The sequence below is a fragment of the Urtica dioica genome, chromosome 8 (assembly GCF_054948205.1).
Source record: "Urtica dioica subsp. dioica isolate 48M chromosome 8, U.dioica_male_clone48M_v1_H2, whole genome shotgun sequence".
NCBI lineage: Eukaryota > Viridiplantae > Streptophyta > Magnoliopsida > Rosales > Urticaceae > Urtica > Urtica dioica.
The window spans coordinates 8397398-8411642 of record NC_142763.1 but is presented as its reverse complement, the minus strand read 5'-3'; the positions used below and the strand labels follow the sequence as shown (position 1 = coordinate 8411642).

General features: G+C 32.9%; 2 long non-coding RNA genes across 4 annotated transcripts; one reads left to right on the top strand and one right to left on the bottom strand.

The window, feature by feature from the left end:
- Positions 1–971: 971 nt before the first annotated feature.
- LOC149387828 (uncharacterized) lies at positions 972–2376 on the top strand. Of its 2 annotated transcripts, none has more exons than XR_016300886.1 (3): positions 972–1442; positions 1631–1804; positions 2028–2376. It is a non-coding gene; the product is annotated as an uncharacterized LOC149387828 (long non-coding RNA). The 2 variants fall into 2 exon arrangements; XR_016300885.1 differs by having other exon boundaries at positions 1590–1804.
- Positions 2377–6708: 4332 nt separating this feature from the next.
- On the bottom strand, positions 6709–10168 carry LOC149387827 (uncharacterized). 2 transcript variants are annotated; one of them, XR_016300903.1, is made up of 3 exons: positions 10052–10168; positions 9862–9923; positions 6709–6799 (listed from the first exon to the last, which is right to left on the bottom strand). It is a non-coding gene; the product is annotated as an uncharacterized LOC149387827 (long non-coding RNA). The 2 variants fall into 2 exon arrangements; XR_016300902.1 differs by lacking the exon at positions 6709–6799 and having other exon boundaries at positions 9854–9923.
- Between the last annotated feature and the right edge of the window lie 4077 nt (positions 10169–14245).

The following is a 14245-nucleotide window of genomic DNA, read 5'->3' as shown; positions in this document are numbered from 1 at the left end:
AAAAAAATATTACCGCTACTCTCTCCCTCTCGCTTGATGTATATATATATATATATATACAAGCAAAATGCCCGCGCGTTGCTTGATGTCTTTTAACAGTAAATTATTGAAATAATAAAAAAAAAATTAATGATGAACATGACGTCAAATAACTTACTAATTGTTAAGATTACATCAATAATATTTCATACATATATTTACATATCTTAATTTATAATGACTGAATTGTACAACTCAAATTGTACCAATGTTATATTTTATTTTACTTCAATGAAAAAAATTATATACACATATACAATAATTACCATATTACAAATCCTATTTCTAAAAATCAAATAGAGAATAAATACAAAATTGCAAATATAGATTATATATACATCTAAGTGAGGAAATTTTCTTCATAGTTAATATTTGTATTATTATTGAAAATCACAATTTTTTTTTTTTTTTTATAAAATACACATTTCTAATTATAAATAAATATTTAGCTTCTACACCTTTTTCTTTATTGTTTTTTACATGTAATTTGAGATAGTTGATACAAAACATATACGAAATAGATCAATAACATCATTGTAAATATAAGAGAAACTACATCGAAGACAATATGCAAAGTTGCAAATACAGTCTATGATGCTATATTTTTGTGTGTTTTTATTAAAATTGCTCTACAAATGTGTATTATTCTAGTGGGCTTTCTTTTAAAAAAGAATAGTGGGCTTTTATAAAGCCCATCTGAAACCCTACTACCCCATTATCTCCTCTGCATTTCTCTTTTCACAGCCGCTTCCCCCTCTCTCTCTATACCGATCGTCAATGGCGAAACCTCCATTTTTTACTACCACCAAAAATACATATGCACGCCATAGTCTCGGACATAGTAGAAATATGTGGCTGCGGTGAAACGTCTATGGTATCGGTCTCAGTATCAGACAGTTCGTATTCGATTTATTTGAACCGGTAATCGCATCTCAAACGTATTATTTTTCAGTAGTTATACCTCTACTTTTTTATTCTCTGTAGGGTTTTCTTTTTTTGTTTCATTTGCCCAAAATAAGAAAAATAAGTATTTAACTTGTTATAAGAAAAATATTTCTTTCTTTCTGATGCAAAAAACTTTTCCCAAAAAATCCCAGCCTCTCATCAACGAAAAGAATGAGACCACCACTTCTCCATCCACGGGTGAAGGCTACTTCGCCGATCAGGTCTCATTTTGATGATGTTGTGATTTAAGTTCTGCTAACATTTTTTTGGAAATATTATGGAGGGATTTTTTTATTTTATTTTTTCATGGTAAAACACTTATCTGGGTATTAGTATTAAGCAATTTTCTATAGAAAGACTAATAAAAATAAAGCTTATATATTTCCAATTTGTTGACAGATGCTCCATTATTTTTTTAAGGGGAAGATCTTCTGAACTTCATCAAGTAGGATCTTCTGGTAATCCTTTCCTATCAAAACAATTTAATTAATCTATTTTTTTTGTGCGATACTCGATCTCTCATGAGTCCAGCTTTTCTTTCTTTCTCTTATTGTTCTCGATTGTATTTTTTTTGTTCTATTCTGAAATATACACTTTTTCTCCAGACTGTTCTAATTTACTTGATCATTTCCCCATGTTCGTCAAGATTAGTTCTGCGCTGATGTCGAAGTTGAAGGTCTAGATCTTCCGGCTTATTTACTATCTTAGGCTGAGTATTGCGGATCACATACACTCGGCTTCGAGGACTGCCATTGCCGCATCTTCAACTTCAAGTGGTGGTTCGAACTGATCCACGGGTGAACGTTACCTCGCCGATCAGGTCTGATTTTGTTACGTGTGGTGATGGAGGAAAAGTGAGACTGAACAAAGAGAATGAACAAAAAAAAGTAAAAGAATGAACAAAAGTAAAAAAAAAAAAAAGGTAAAAGAATGAACAAAAGATTAAAAAATGAAGTTAAACACAACAAATAGAAATTGATTGTGGTCAGATTGTTACATATTGATGTACAATGGCTGAATTTGTTGTATTGGTCTGATTGTAGTTTTGAAGACGAAAGAGCAGAAGTTGGTGTCGATTTCTTCGGTGAAGGAGCATGGAATATATAGGCCGCTTGGAAAGAAATGAAAAACTTTCCAGAAATTTCATGAAATAGCTGTTGATGATTTTTGCAATGCAAATATCTGGAGAATTCCAGACAATTAATTTACTTCGGGCAGCTCCAACGATTTAAAACTGTCATATGTGGATGTCGGTTTGTATTCCAGAATATTCTAAGTCAGAGTGGCATTTTTGTGATTTTTTTTTCTTTTAGGAGTAGTTGTAATATTTTAATCAGAATGACATTGGCATGCCATGTAATTATGAGACTTTTAAAGGGTATTTTTGTCAAATTTTTTAAGTGTACTGTAGACTTAACAGTAATATGAGTCTGCGTGAATAGTGATTCCGGATTCTCCTTTATATATATATAATAATATATATATATATATATACATATTATATTTATGTTTGTGTTAATTAAAGGAGACATTGGGGTGTATGTTTATAGATGCTGACAGAAGATAGAGAGCACAGATGATTTGAAATGCATGGAAGCTATAGCATCTCACTCATTCGTGCTCTCTATCTTTCTGTCGTCGTCACTTTGATATACAACATTATCACCTAAAGTCCCTCTGGTATAACCTGGTGTTTTTTAATCTAAATTTTTTTTATTTTTTTTATTTACTGTGTTATATTGTTCGTGGGGTATTTTTATGATAGTAGAGTTAATCTTTTGCTTTTATTACAGACGCATTGATTTTAAAATTTTGCCGATCTACATACATCTCTAGGGTTTTTTATGTATATGTATATTTCTAGGGCTGACCTCTAATTTCAGCGTGGCATACAATTTACAGATTCTCATTTGATTATGAGTGTATCGATGATCAAGTTCATTTCATATTTCTGATGCGTGATTTTCCTACCGAAAGCTAGTTTTGAAAATCCACTCTTTCCATTTAATGTTTTGAATACCTTTTTATTTTACTTTATCGTGACAGATTATTGCAATCCGTATATTTATTCCACTGTTAAGATATATCTGAAGAAATAATTCACCCATACAAATAACATATGAGTTCTGTTATGAACTAGTATTTTTTTTTAGCAACTACAAAACAAAAGCTTTGTTTGGCTTAGTTTAAGTGTTGTATATGTAATTTTGAGATGTTCTTTTCAATACCATCTGTATCAGTGTGCATACATTGGAATGTTTCTAAGAGCTGGAATCTATTTAGTGGCAAGTGTTTCGACACGTTTTTATCGTAAAAGGGTGTTTTGATGTCTGATGTCATAATTATTAAAAAGAAGAAGAAGAAATTTGAAGTCTCATTATGTACATTTTTTATTTATTAGAAGCAAAAATAACTTCCCGTTTATTGCAAACCCTAAACCTACATTATTAGCTATATATAACAAAAAACAAAATATAAGCAAAATAACATATATATATCTATGTATGGATTATATTTAATTTCTGCAGATTCAAAACCCTAGAATTGGAGGACGGTGGTGACCGAAAAGCCCTTTTGGAATGGTGGTGACCGGAAAAACCCTTTTGTAGGAACGATGTGATGAAATCAAGTGTGTCTTATTTGGTGAAAGCCAATATCATTCTTCAATAATCTTACCAGCTATTGTAACTTTGGACGATTACAGTTAATGTCGCCACAAACATTATACGACTAATTGGAAGAATGTATATGGGACTGAATGCAAATTAAGTTGTTTTTTAAGTCTTTATCTTTCTGGGAGAGTGTTTTTGAGGGATATAACTTTTTATAATGCCTTTTTATCAAGGGGTATACTTGCAAACATGGATTTAAATGTCGCCGAAATTCCCCGATTTTCGCCGGCGGTGTCGTTTTCGCCGGGAAAACGGCCGACGAACTCATGAAAGTCGTTTTTCCATGTTATTTCGTTTGATTTTCTCTGAAAATGACATGCCGTTTGTCCATGTTATGTCGTTTTCGGCTTGAAACTATAAACTCATATTCTGGAAAAATAAAATGGCGGAAGCAAAATGAGGAAGAAGAAGATGAGAGAGGGGAGAGGAGAGAGACGAAGTGAGAAGAGGGAGAGAGAGAGAGAGAGACCTGACCTACAATACACTACGTATATAATATACAATCACTGCATAATAGATAACATATCATATCATGACCTGACCTATATGCACTAAGGCCCATTTTCAACAAAAATGTGTAATAAGTGGGAAAATTACAATACTAACGCTTATACGCTTCTTTCAAAACATTATAATGTTTTTCTTTTTTTTTTTGAAATATTTAGGATATTAATACATTCAATATACACTCTTTAGTATATATATTACACAATTATACAATTTCAGTCTACATATTTTAGTATACAATTACATGGTACTGTATAAAAAAAAAATTAAAGTGATAACAATGATAAGAGTATACAAAATAATTGAATGAGCGAAAGACACAAATACTACTTCAAAAATGTTAATTTCGATGATAAAATTAATAAGAGCGTTCATTTTGCAGGTGCGTTTGCGCTTGGCCAATTTTGACGCACGTAGGTAAGAACTCAAATTATTATGATGAAATCATGAATTAGGACTACCAACATAATTGCAATCTGTATTGTATAATTTTGTAATAATTTTATTTAGCACTGCAGTTAAATAGCCTTCTTCAATCATTGAAATTTTATTTTAACAGCCAACGTTCGATTGATAATTGAAAATTCGTTACTCAACTTATTAACTAATCGAAAGGGTCAAAAATACCTTTTGACCGGTTTTAAATTAAAAAATAAATAAAATAATAAATTATTTACATGGCAGTTTCTTAACTTAATTAATATTTAATTAAATTTCTTTCTCCATATAATTGTTGATAAGTGTTAATGACAGTTTATCATAGTTTTGTTTTTTGTTTGCTGTTTAAATTGATTAATGGTAGTTTAACAAATGGGTTTTAGAATTACTTGTTTTTTTACGCTATAGTAGTTTATAACACACTTTTTTATTTAAAATATTCAGAAATGAAAGCTTACCCATAAATAATTGAAATCATACATGCATGTATTATACAAAGAATAATCAAACACGTGCAATTTATGATACTACATAACAAAAAATTGAAACGTAAAAGTCCTTGAATGCTCTCTTTCCTGGATTCAGGCTGAAATACAGCTCAATTAAAAAATAAATATTAATTATTAACTATACGAGATTTAGAAAGAAAAAATCAGAAACACATAATTGATAATTGTAGTAACTGTTATTACATATAGTGAACGCCGTTAAATAAAACTTGTTATCGTAGAGGGAGACATCTGGCTGAAAAAGCATAACATGCAATGACTAATGACTAAGTTAAGAATTGGAGAGATCGTGATTGTACCACCTTGCTTGTGTTTAGCAGCTGCTGACAAGTAACAGACATGTAATAACATTTGCCACGTTATAATAAGGAAGAATTTCGCAATAATGCGTTTTTTATGAGCAAAAAACAGCTGTATTTATATATATAGACAAATGTCAAGCGTATAAGAGAGGAAAGAAAATACAGCTGCCCAAAGCGACGTGGCTTGCTCAGGATTCATTAGCTTGTTCTTAATTTTTTTTTTAATTAATCTATGTAGATAAATGAAAGTTCAGGAAGTATATAACAACAACTCTTTTAATGAGTTGGTTTTGATTGCGAGATTCTACAAAGAAAACATGTCTGAAAATATTTTTGTATTGTTATGAGAAATATCTGATGTTGGACTTAATGTTATGATAGTACCTATAATAATAGAACCGAGAGAGAGAGTATGTGGATAGTAACAAATCTATTTTGAAAGGCGGTTTGACCCATTCTTGTTTGCTTTCTTCAAGTTTCATTATATCTCTGTAACAGTTTAAGAAGAAAAAAGCTTGCGTTTATGCATTGTTTTGAATAATGAAATGTTAAGCCACTTCTGATTCTAATTTTAAATTTTTTTGTATTATGCATTCATATATGTTAACGTTTGGATGGGAGGTATATCCAGGGTGGGCAAAGAAGGGGTGAGAGAGAGATAGAGAGATTGAATTCATAGAATCATCAATCAATATGAAAAACCATACACAATTCCGAGCCCAATACACCAAAACCTACTAGAAAATAAACTCTGTTCACAATTCAAGAAGTGAACCAATCCCTCCGATTAGACTCCACTATCCAGCTAATAGAAAATTAATAGTCTAAAATAATAGATTAAACAACTCTTTTCATAAGCCTACCCACTCCGAACACTTATTTATACTAAAACATAATTAAATAAATAAATAGCATGTAACTCAATAACTAATGTACTAATTTACCAAACCTAAGAGCAGCCAATGCATATGTCACGACCCGCGAGCTCTAGCTCGCACGCGAGCCGCGAAGTACTTACATCTCTTTCCTCCAGAATATTTAAATAAACATAGCATTTGTATATAGTAAGCGGAAATAAATTAAATAGCTATAAGACATATATCATAAGTAATAGAATTTTCGGGGAAATTTTTCGCTTTTATTTCACATACAAGTCTTATAGCGACTATATACATAACAAAACACACTCGTTTGTTTTGGACATATCTTACATATAACTTATATACAAACATGGACGCAAAACAAGTAACTAGAATACAAGTTTACTAGTTACATAATAAAACACCATTTTTCCCCGTTTAAAACAAAAACTCTCATTGCCACAGGTCGAGCGACGCAAGCCTGGACTAGATCTCCTCCTTCTACCCGAGTAAAGCCTTTCCTTTGCCTACATTACCAAGGGTCATAAACTATGAGTCGAAAGACTCAGCAAGTGGGAGTCTATCTAGTAATAAAAGCGACTAGATGACATGTGACGTGCACATAACACATAAATTATGCATGAAAGACATATGATTCCTATCATATGATATGCAAGCACGTGCATACTTACTACATGTGAACTTGTCATCCTGATCTTCAGGTCATCCAACCACCCACTGCAACAACCCTCAGAATGACAAGTAGCCAACCCTCAGACCCGAGCAATTTAATCATGAGGGTGACTCCAAGTTTTAAACTTCGTCTAGGATCCTCTAATGGTACCATCTCCAATCATAGGGGCGCTCAGGAGCTCCCTGAAAGCTCAGACGTGCCCGGCACGCCGGCAGTTACCAATTACAACACTGCGCCCGTCAGGTATCCCTGACAAAAACACAAGTCTTCAGACTTGCTGGTACCACCGACATCTGTTCTTTTTAAATGTTTGGTACCCGATGGAATCAGAGTACAGCCCTAAACTACAACGGGAAGAGCATCGTTTCGAGTAAAACTCGATTAAATATTGTTTAATATGCTCGTCATAGTATTTTGAAAGAGAAATCAAGGTGTGACCCTTGTAGTCCCTAGAACAGATATCTCAGCTGGAATCTGAGAAACGTCTGTCCCTGCTTTTCCCGTAAACCCGTCTATCGGGTGAATCTAAAATTAGTAAGTCAAAGGAAGATTAACTAATCAAATAAGAAACGGCTTGGGTTGTTAGCGGGTTACGCTTGAACTTAACGGGACAAACCCGAAGCTACATTTTCAATAATAGTAGCCGAAGCCTTAATCTTGATTAGTTTGTCAAATTCATGGGCTTTCAACTACTCTTGTTTACTAACACAGTAAAATGCACATAAACATGTGATTCCCTTGGTAAGTAGTTGACTTAATTCCCACTTACATGGACTCCTGATTCGCTAGCTCCTTCCCCCTCTAACGCCTAATCGTTACGGCGATAGCTGAAAATATCTGAGGAATAAAATGGAGCGTTGAACACCATTAGTTCTGCACTAGCAGAAATACTAGTCTACAAATTCTCATCCCAGAGAAACTGAACAAGGCGCACGGAACTCATATCCGTCACACGCAAAACATACGTTCTTACTTAAGAGAATCAGAGAAAACAAGAACACGATTCCCACATGAAACAGTGATCAAGAGAGAGAACAAGTCCTACAAGTAGCGACTAAACATGAAACTCGAGATTAGCTATGCTAAGGAAGCATTTAATAACCCAAATCCCTTGGGCCGAGCCCAAAACTAGAACCGAAACTCAACGTTAAGAACCCAAGAGGGAGAAAAACTTGTTCCTTTCCACAACGATCCACAAGAACCAAAATCACTACTCTTAGACTTGTAAAGAAAGTCTTACCTCTAAGATCATAGAAATTAGAATAACCCGTTGGTTAGACTATAAGCGTAGTTAATAAAACAACCCGTTTAAAAACTATAGATATAGGTTTTGAAAATAATACTAATCTTAATTATGGAAATATGTTATAATAAGTAAAATAATTAATTAAAAATAATTAGAATACTTAGCTTAAATAATAATCAAGAAAGAATAATAATAAGTAAGGTTGTACAAACCTTTATTTTCAAAACCACTTAATTATTTTTTTTCAAAACTTAATACTTGTAATAAGAAACATAAAATATGGTTTAGCTTAATTATGAGCTGTAACAAAAATACTTTAAGCTTAATCATAAGCTTATAGGTTATAAAATTATTTTTGAAAAACATTACAATACGGGAATGTTTCGGATTCAATCACACACGTTCGGTACTCGTAATTCACGGAAACCGACACTCACGGAAACCGACACTCTCGGTTTATCTCGAACCCACGAACCATAGCACACCTGAAGCACCCGATTTGAATCCGAAACAACTCACTAACTCACGTGATTAGTATCATAAACGTACATAACTATTTTACGAATAATATTACATATTATAGTTAAAAGACTTTTAGTAGAAACGACTCGGTTAACAATTAGAGTCGGGAGCCGGTACATTCACGACTCGTCGTCGCCGCCGTCGCTGTTCAAACGCATCGTCGCCGACGCGGAAACGAAAGGATGCCGAGTCGCTGTCGTCGCTGCGTAACTCACTCTGCCTCGACACGCTGAGGTTTCGCAGCCCGTGTCTGCACCGTCGCTGCGCGCTGTCACAGCCTCAAGACATCTCACCGAGCCGTTGACGTATCGCTCGAACTGAACAGCCCCTCTTTGCCTTGTCGCTGAACCCGAACAGCCCTCGCTGCTCGCCCGCGACTCGCCGGAACCATCCTTGCTGCATCCTCGTACCTGCGGTACGAGCTCGGAGAGACACGCAGCACCAACAAGAGAGCATGGTTAGATTAAAAATTGAACCGAGGATACCCAAGTTTCTCGATTCGAAATCAATTCCCGAACAAGGCATTCGGAAATCGAACACTCACCCGATCCTAACCCGTCCCACGCTCAGCAACAACAACAACAAAAACCAAAGACGAGCAACACTTTCAACCAAGTAAATTTTCTAAAAAGAACCTATGTTATTCACATCCTAGCGAGTCTCCGACTCGTCTAAAAACACCACAAATTCAGATCCGATCCTACGCATATCAGTACCACACCACAGACAAAACAAAAATCCACTCAACATACTTCAAAGCCAAGCACATACTCTGAAATCCGAAACCTCCAAAAATCAGCCCAAAAGTGAACCAAAACACAACTTACGTGAAAACTGAAATTGAACAAGTAAAACTCCAATTTTCAACACTTAAAATCAGAGTCCTAATCAACAATTAACTGATTCAAGCATCACACATGAAAACCCCCAATTTTCCCTTCCAAATTTTCGGCCAAAATATCCATAAAAATCTGAAAATCCTAACTCAAATAATTTCAGCTCACTACAAGCACAAACCGAGCCCAAACACAAGCAACCCACGAAATCAACCAAATGAACTCAAAAACCCCTAATAGGAAAACATAGGAATCGGACTAGAAACAAAGAAAACGAGTTGGATTTCCTACCTTGATGTAGAAAACGAACCCACAACTCTCGGCTTCTCCTACTCCACGAAATCCCGCTCAACCTTGTGGAGAGAACAAAATCGGAGCCAATGATTCTCAGCGTGATTGAAGAAGATGAACGAAGGAAAAGAAAAAGAAATGGAGATGAAGAAGATGAATAACGGGAAGGAGAAGAAGAGGACGAACTCACCTAAACCACTCCGGCGTCTCTCGGTCGTTGTTCTCTCTTTTTTTTTTCTTCCGTGCGTTTTTTTTTTTCCCCTTCTTGCTTTGGTTTGTTCCAACGTGAAAGTGAAAAGATAAGGGTAATAGAAGAGTCTAGAATACTATATGTGTGGCTGAGAAATTAATGGGATAAGGACCAAAAATAATCCTACTAACTTCCTCATTCTCAAATTTCCTTTCAAATAAACCACCTTTTGTTTGCAAATCGATCCTTTTACTCTCAAAATAAACATCTCGTCCATAATTAAATGGAAACGATTTAGAAAATAAACCGAGATAATTTCTCGTTGATTCTAATTTATTTTGAATATATTTAAGGTGTTTCGGAAATTATTTTCACTCCCGAGACTCTTCTTAGTACTCGAGGACTCACCGAAAATATTATTCGGGAAATTAAAATCATTCGAGTCCAACTCGAAATTCTCAACTCATTCCGAAATCTTTAATTGACCTTAAATATTTATTTTCTAAATCTAGGACCATTTCACGCTCTAGTGAAATTATAATTTGCAACAATACTCGATTCAAGGAAAAAACTCGTTCATTGATTCCAACGTTCACAAGACGAGTTACACAAAAAGCCTTACTTTACAGCATACCTCCGATGAGTCTACGGAACTGATGCTTCTGAGGAAGGGTGACAGATAGGCTAAAGGGTGGGCTTTCAGCTTTTCTATGAGGGGGTTTTTAATATTATTTTATTATTATAATGCTTTAGCTAGCTATAATGCTTTAACCCTATAGGCTACGTAAGCTAGCTAGGGTTTGTGAAAGCTCACACGTCCATTCACCTCTGCTCTCCTCAAAACCTGGTGGTACATTAATCTCTCTCTTCTCTGACACTCCCTTCCTCTGCCTCGTCACCTTGATACGTAATAACGTGTGATATATTAAAGCGGATTTATATATGTATGGTTCATTGATTTCAACTATCGCAATTATTGATTTTTGCATAAATGAGATTGTCGTTCGTCATATATAAATTGGGTTCACCGGCTTATCTGCTGTTTTTTAAGACCACAAGCAAAAAGTCACGCGCATGAGAATAGTTTGCGATGAAAAAGAAGAAGAAGAGAGCACAGTGGTTCCCAAAAAGTTCAACAAAGCTCTTCTTACTCTATCTATCTACTTCTTCTCACTTAATTCCTCGTCACGTGACTTCTATTATTATGGCTGTGTATTGCGATGACGATGTGATATGCCCTTGAAAAAGACGTAAATCATAAATAAACAACTAATTAACATATATATGGTTGTGCGTTGAATATAGGAATCTAACCACACTATGTGTATATATAAAAGCCGGAGGAAAATGTTTTTCTTTTAATCTTAATACTACCTTAATTTAACTGTTAACTATTTTCTTTCTCTCTCTCTTTTTTTTTTTGCTAGCAAACTGTTAACTATTTTCAGGAATCCCCGGTGGGCGATGACGAACAATTTTCATAGCAAGTTAGCAACTTCTTCAACTATAAAAAGTTTTGCCTAAAAATTAAAACCCGTCACAAAAGTATTAACAAAGAGAGTGAGAATAAAGAAACCCACATCCTCATTTTAAAGGAATAATACTAGAATTATGATCACTTTAATAATTTTGTACCAAAATTCATTAATTACATTTTAATAAAAAAAATTATTACTTATCTATAGGAGAGAGAAATGTTTGGTATCAAAATATTTCTAAATGACTAGTCATTTAATTTTTTTTTGTATTTATTTCTTAATCATTTAATTTAATTACATTTAATATTTTAACAAACACATTATGTTTAAAAAATAAATAAACTAACACATTTAACTCTCTCTCTCTCTCTCTCTCTCTCTCTCTCTCTCTCTCTCTCTCTCTTGCGTGGCTGATTATATGGGTTGTTAAATGCTAACGGCGTCGGACTGCATAAAAGCGACGTATGGTTCATTTTCGTTCTTGATATTTATTTTGTTCTTCGTGTTAGATTTTGTTCTTCCTTTACATTTTTTTCCTAGTTTAGAGTTTAGATCTTTTCATTAATATATAATGTATGCGAAATGGAGTGATATGTGAAGTAAATTAATATAATTTTTTAAAAGTTTTTTGGAATCTGGAAAAAAAAATTATTTCTTTGAAGATCTATTGATATCTTTGTCAATAAATTTTTGTACGTCAATAAATCTTCAAAGAATATGAAAGTGAAGTATTAAAAGAGATGTAATTTATAAGAGAAATGAAAAAGGAAATTAATAAAGTTAAAAAGGTGAATGTACAAAAGGCAGTAATAGTTCCAAATTAAAACACAAGTAATGGGTTTTGATACTATCAAAATGATCATAATTTCGATATTATCTCAATTTTAAATATATGTTTCTCTTTACTCTGGTTTCCATCGAATCTTCTCGAATCTAAATAATTCAATAAAAATTAAATTGGTTGTCGTTTTTTCTTAATTAGATTTTTCATGTTTTACGCATACCCAATTTTTCTTGTGTTGTTTAAATGGAGAGAATATATAAAAGAAAGGAAATTATGATGGAAAATGTTTAACTAACATTGGGATTTCATTGGAAAAATTACATGGATGGTATTTTAAAAGTGCAACGTTCCAAATATAGTTGGTGTTTTGAATCCTTTCAAAGTTTAGAGGTTTTCAAACTGTAAATGTCATCTTTCTTTTAAATAAAATAGTAAACAGTAAATTAAATTAAATATAACCCAAAACAGTAACAATTTTTGGATTAAAAAAAATCTATAAACATAAAAAAAATGACAATTAAAAACTTGAAAAAGATTATTTTTGTGATAAATATTTGGACCATATTAGTTTTAAAAAAAACACTATCACAAACAATTTTCACAAATATATTCTATTTTTCATGAAAAATAGGGTGGAAAATAAAGCGTCTAAATTTTAAATGCGGGCCGTATAAATTTCTATTTTCTCACTTTATTCTCATATTTACCCTTTATTTTCCATAACATCAAAAACAAGATATAATTTTTATTTTTCCTCTTAATTTCACTTCCATTTATATGATCACTCGTGTTTTCTCATTCTCTCATATATTGAATTCCAAACGGGTAACAGAGGATAGTCTATGAGGTGTCAGTTTCCTTCTAATACAATTCTTGCGTATGCGGTCAATCGTGGTATCCTTTTTTTTTTTTATATACAATTAAGAAGTAAAAAGTTATTCAACTTTTCGTTTTGTTGCAACTATTTACGATTTTGTATCTTAAGAAGCATAATAGAATTTCAAGGAATATGCAAATAAAAAAATAAAAATAAAAACTTGTAAATTTCGGATTCACACATCTTATAATACAATGAACTTGATAAGATTATAGCTAGTTTCTAGTAATGGTATCCGATTCTCTACCAAAGTTCATTGAAAAGACCAAGCATTTTGTGCCTTTCTTTTTCTTCTAGCACAAAACATAGCTCACAAAGTTCACAACATCATAGCAAAAAAATAAGAATTTTTTTTTTCCTTTGACATAAATTTTGTTGTTCAGTCACCATATCTTATCCAATGGTGAAAATAATAATAATAAATATTATTTTGCTAATTAATATTCAGAAATGAAAGCTTACCGATAAATAATTGAAATCATACATGCATGTATTATACAAAGAATAATCAAACACGTGCAATTTATGATACTACATAACAAAAAATTGAAACGTAAAAGTCCTTGAATGCTCTCTTTCCTGGATTCAGGCTGAAATACAGCTCAATTAAAAAATAAATATTAATTATTAACTATACGAGATTTAGAAAGAAAAAATCAGAAACCCATAATTGATAATTGTAGTAACTGTTATTACCAATTATTAATCATACGTGATAAAAAAAATAATAAAAAAAAAACCCAAAACTCAAGAATGAATTCATAGAATCATCAATCAATATGAAAAATCACACACAATTCCGAGACCAATACACCAAAACCTACTAGAAAATAAACTCTGTTCACAATTCAAGAAGTGAACCAATCCCTCCGATTAGACTCCACTATCCAGCTAATAGAAAATTAATAGTCTAAAATAATAGATTAAACAACTCTTTTCATAAGCCTACCCAGTACTCCGAACACTTATTTATACTAAAACATAATTAAAATAGCATAGACTCAATAACTAATGTACTAATTTACCAAACGAGTGTACCATGCTAAGTAGAACTA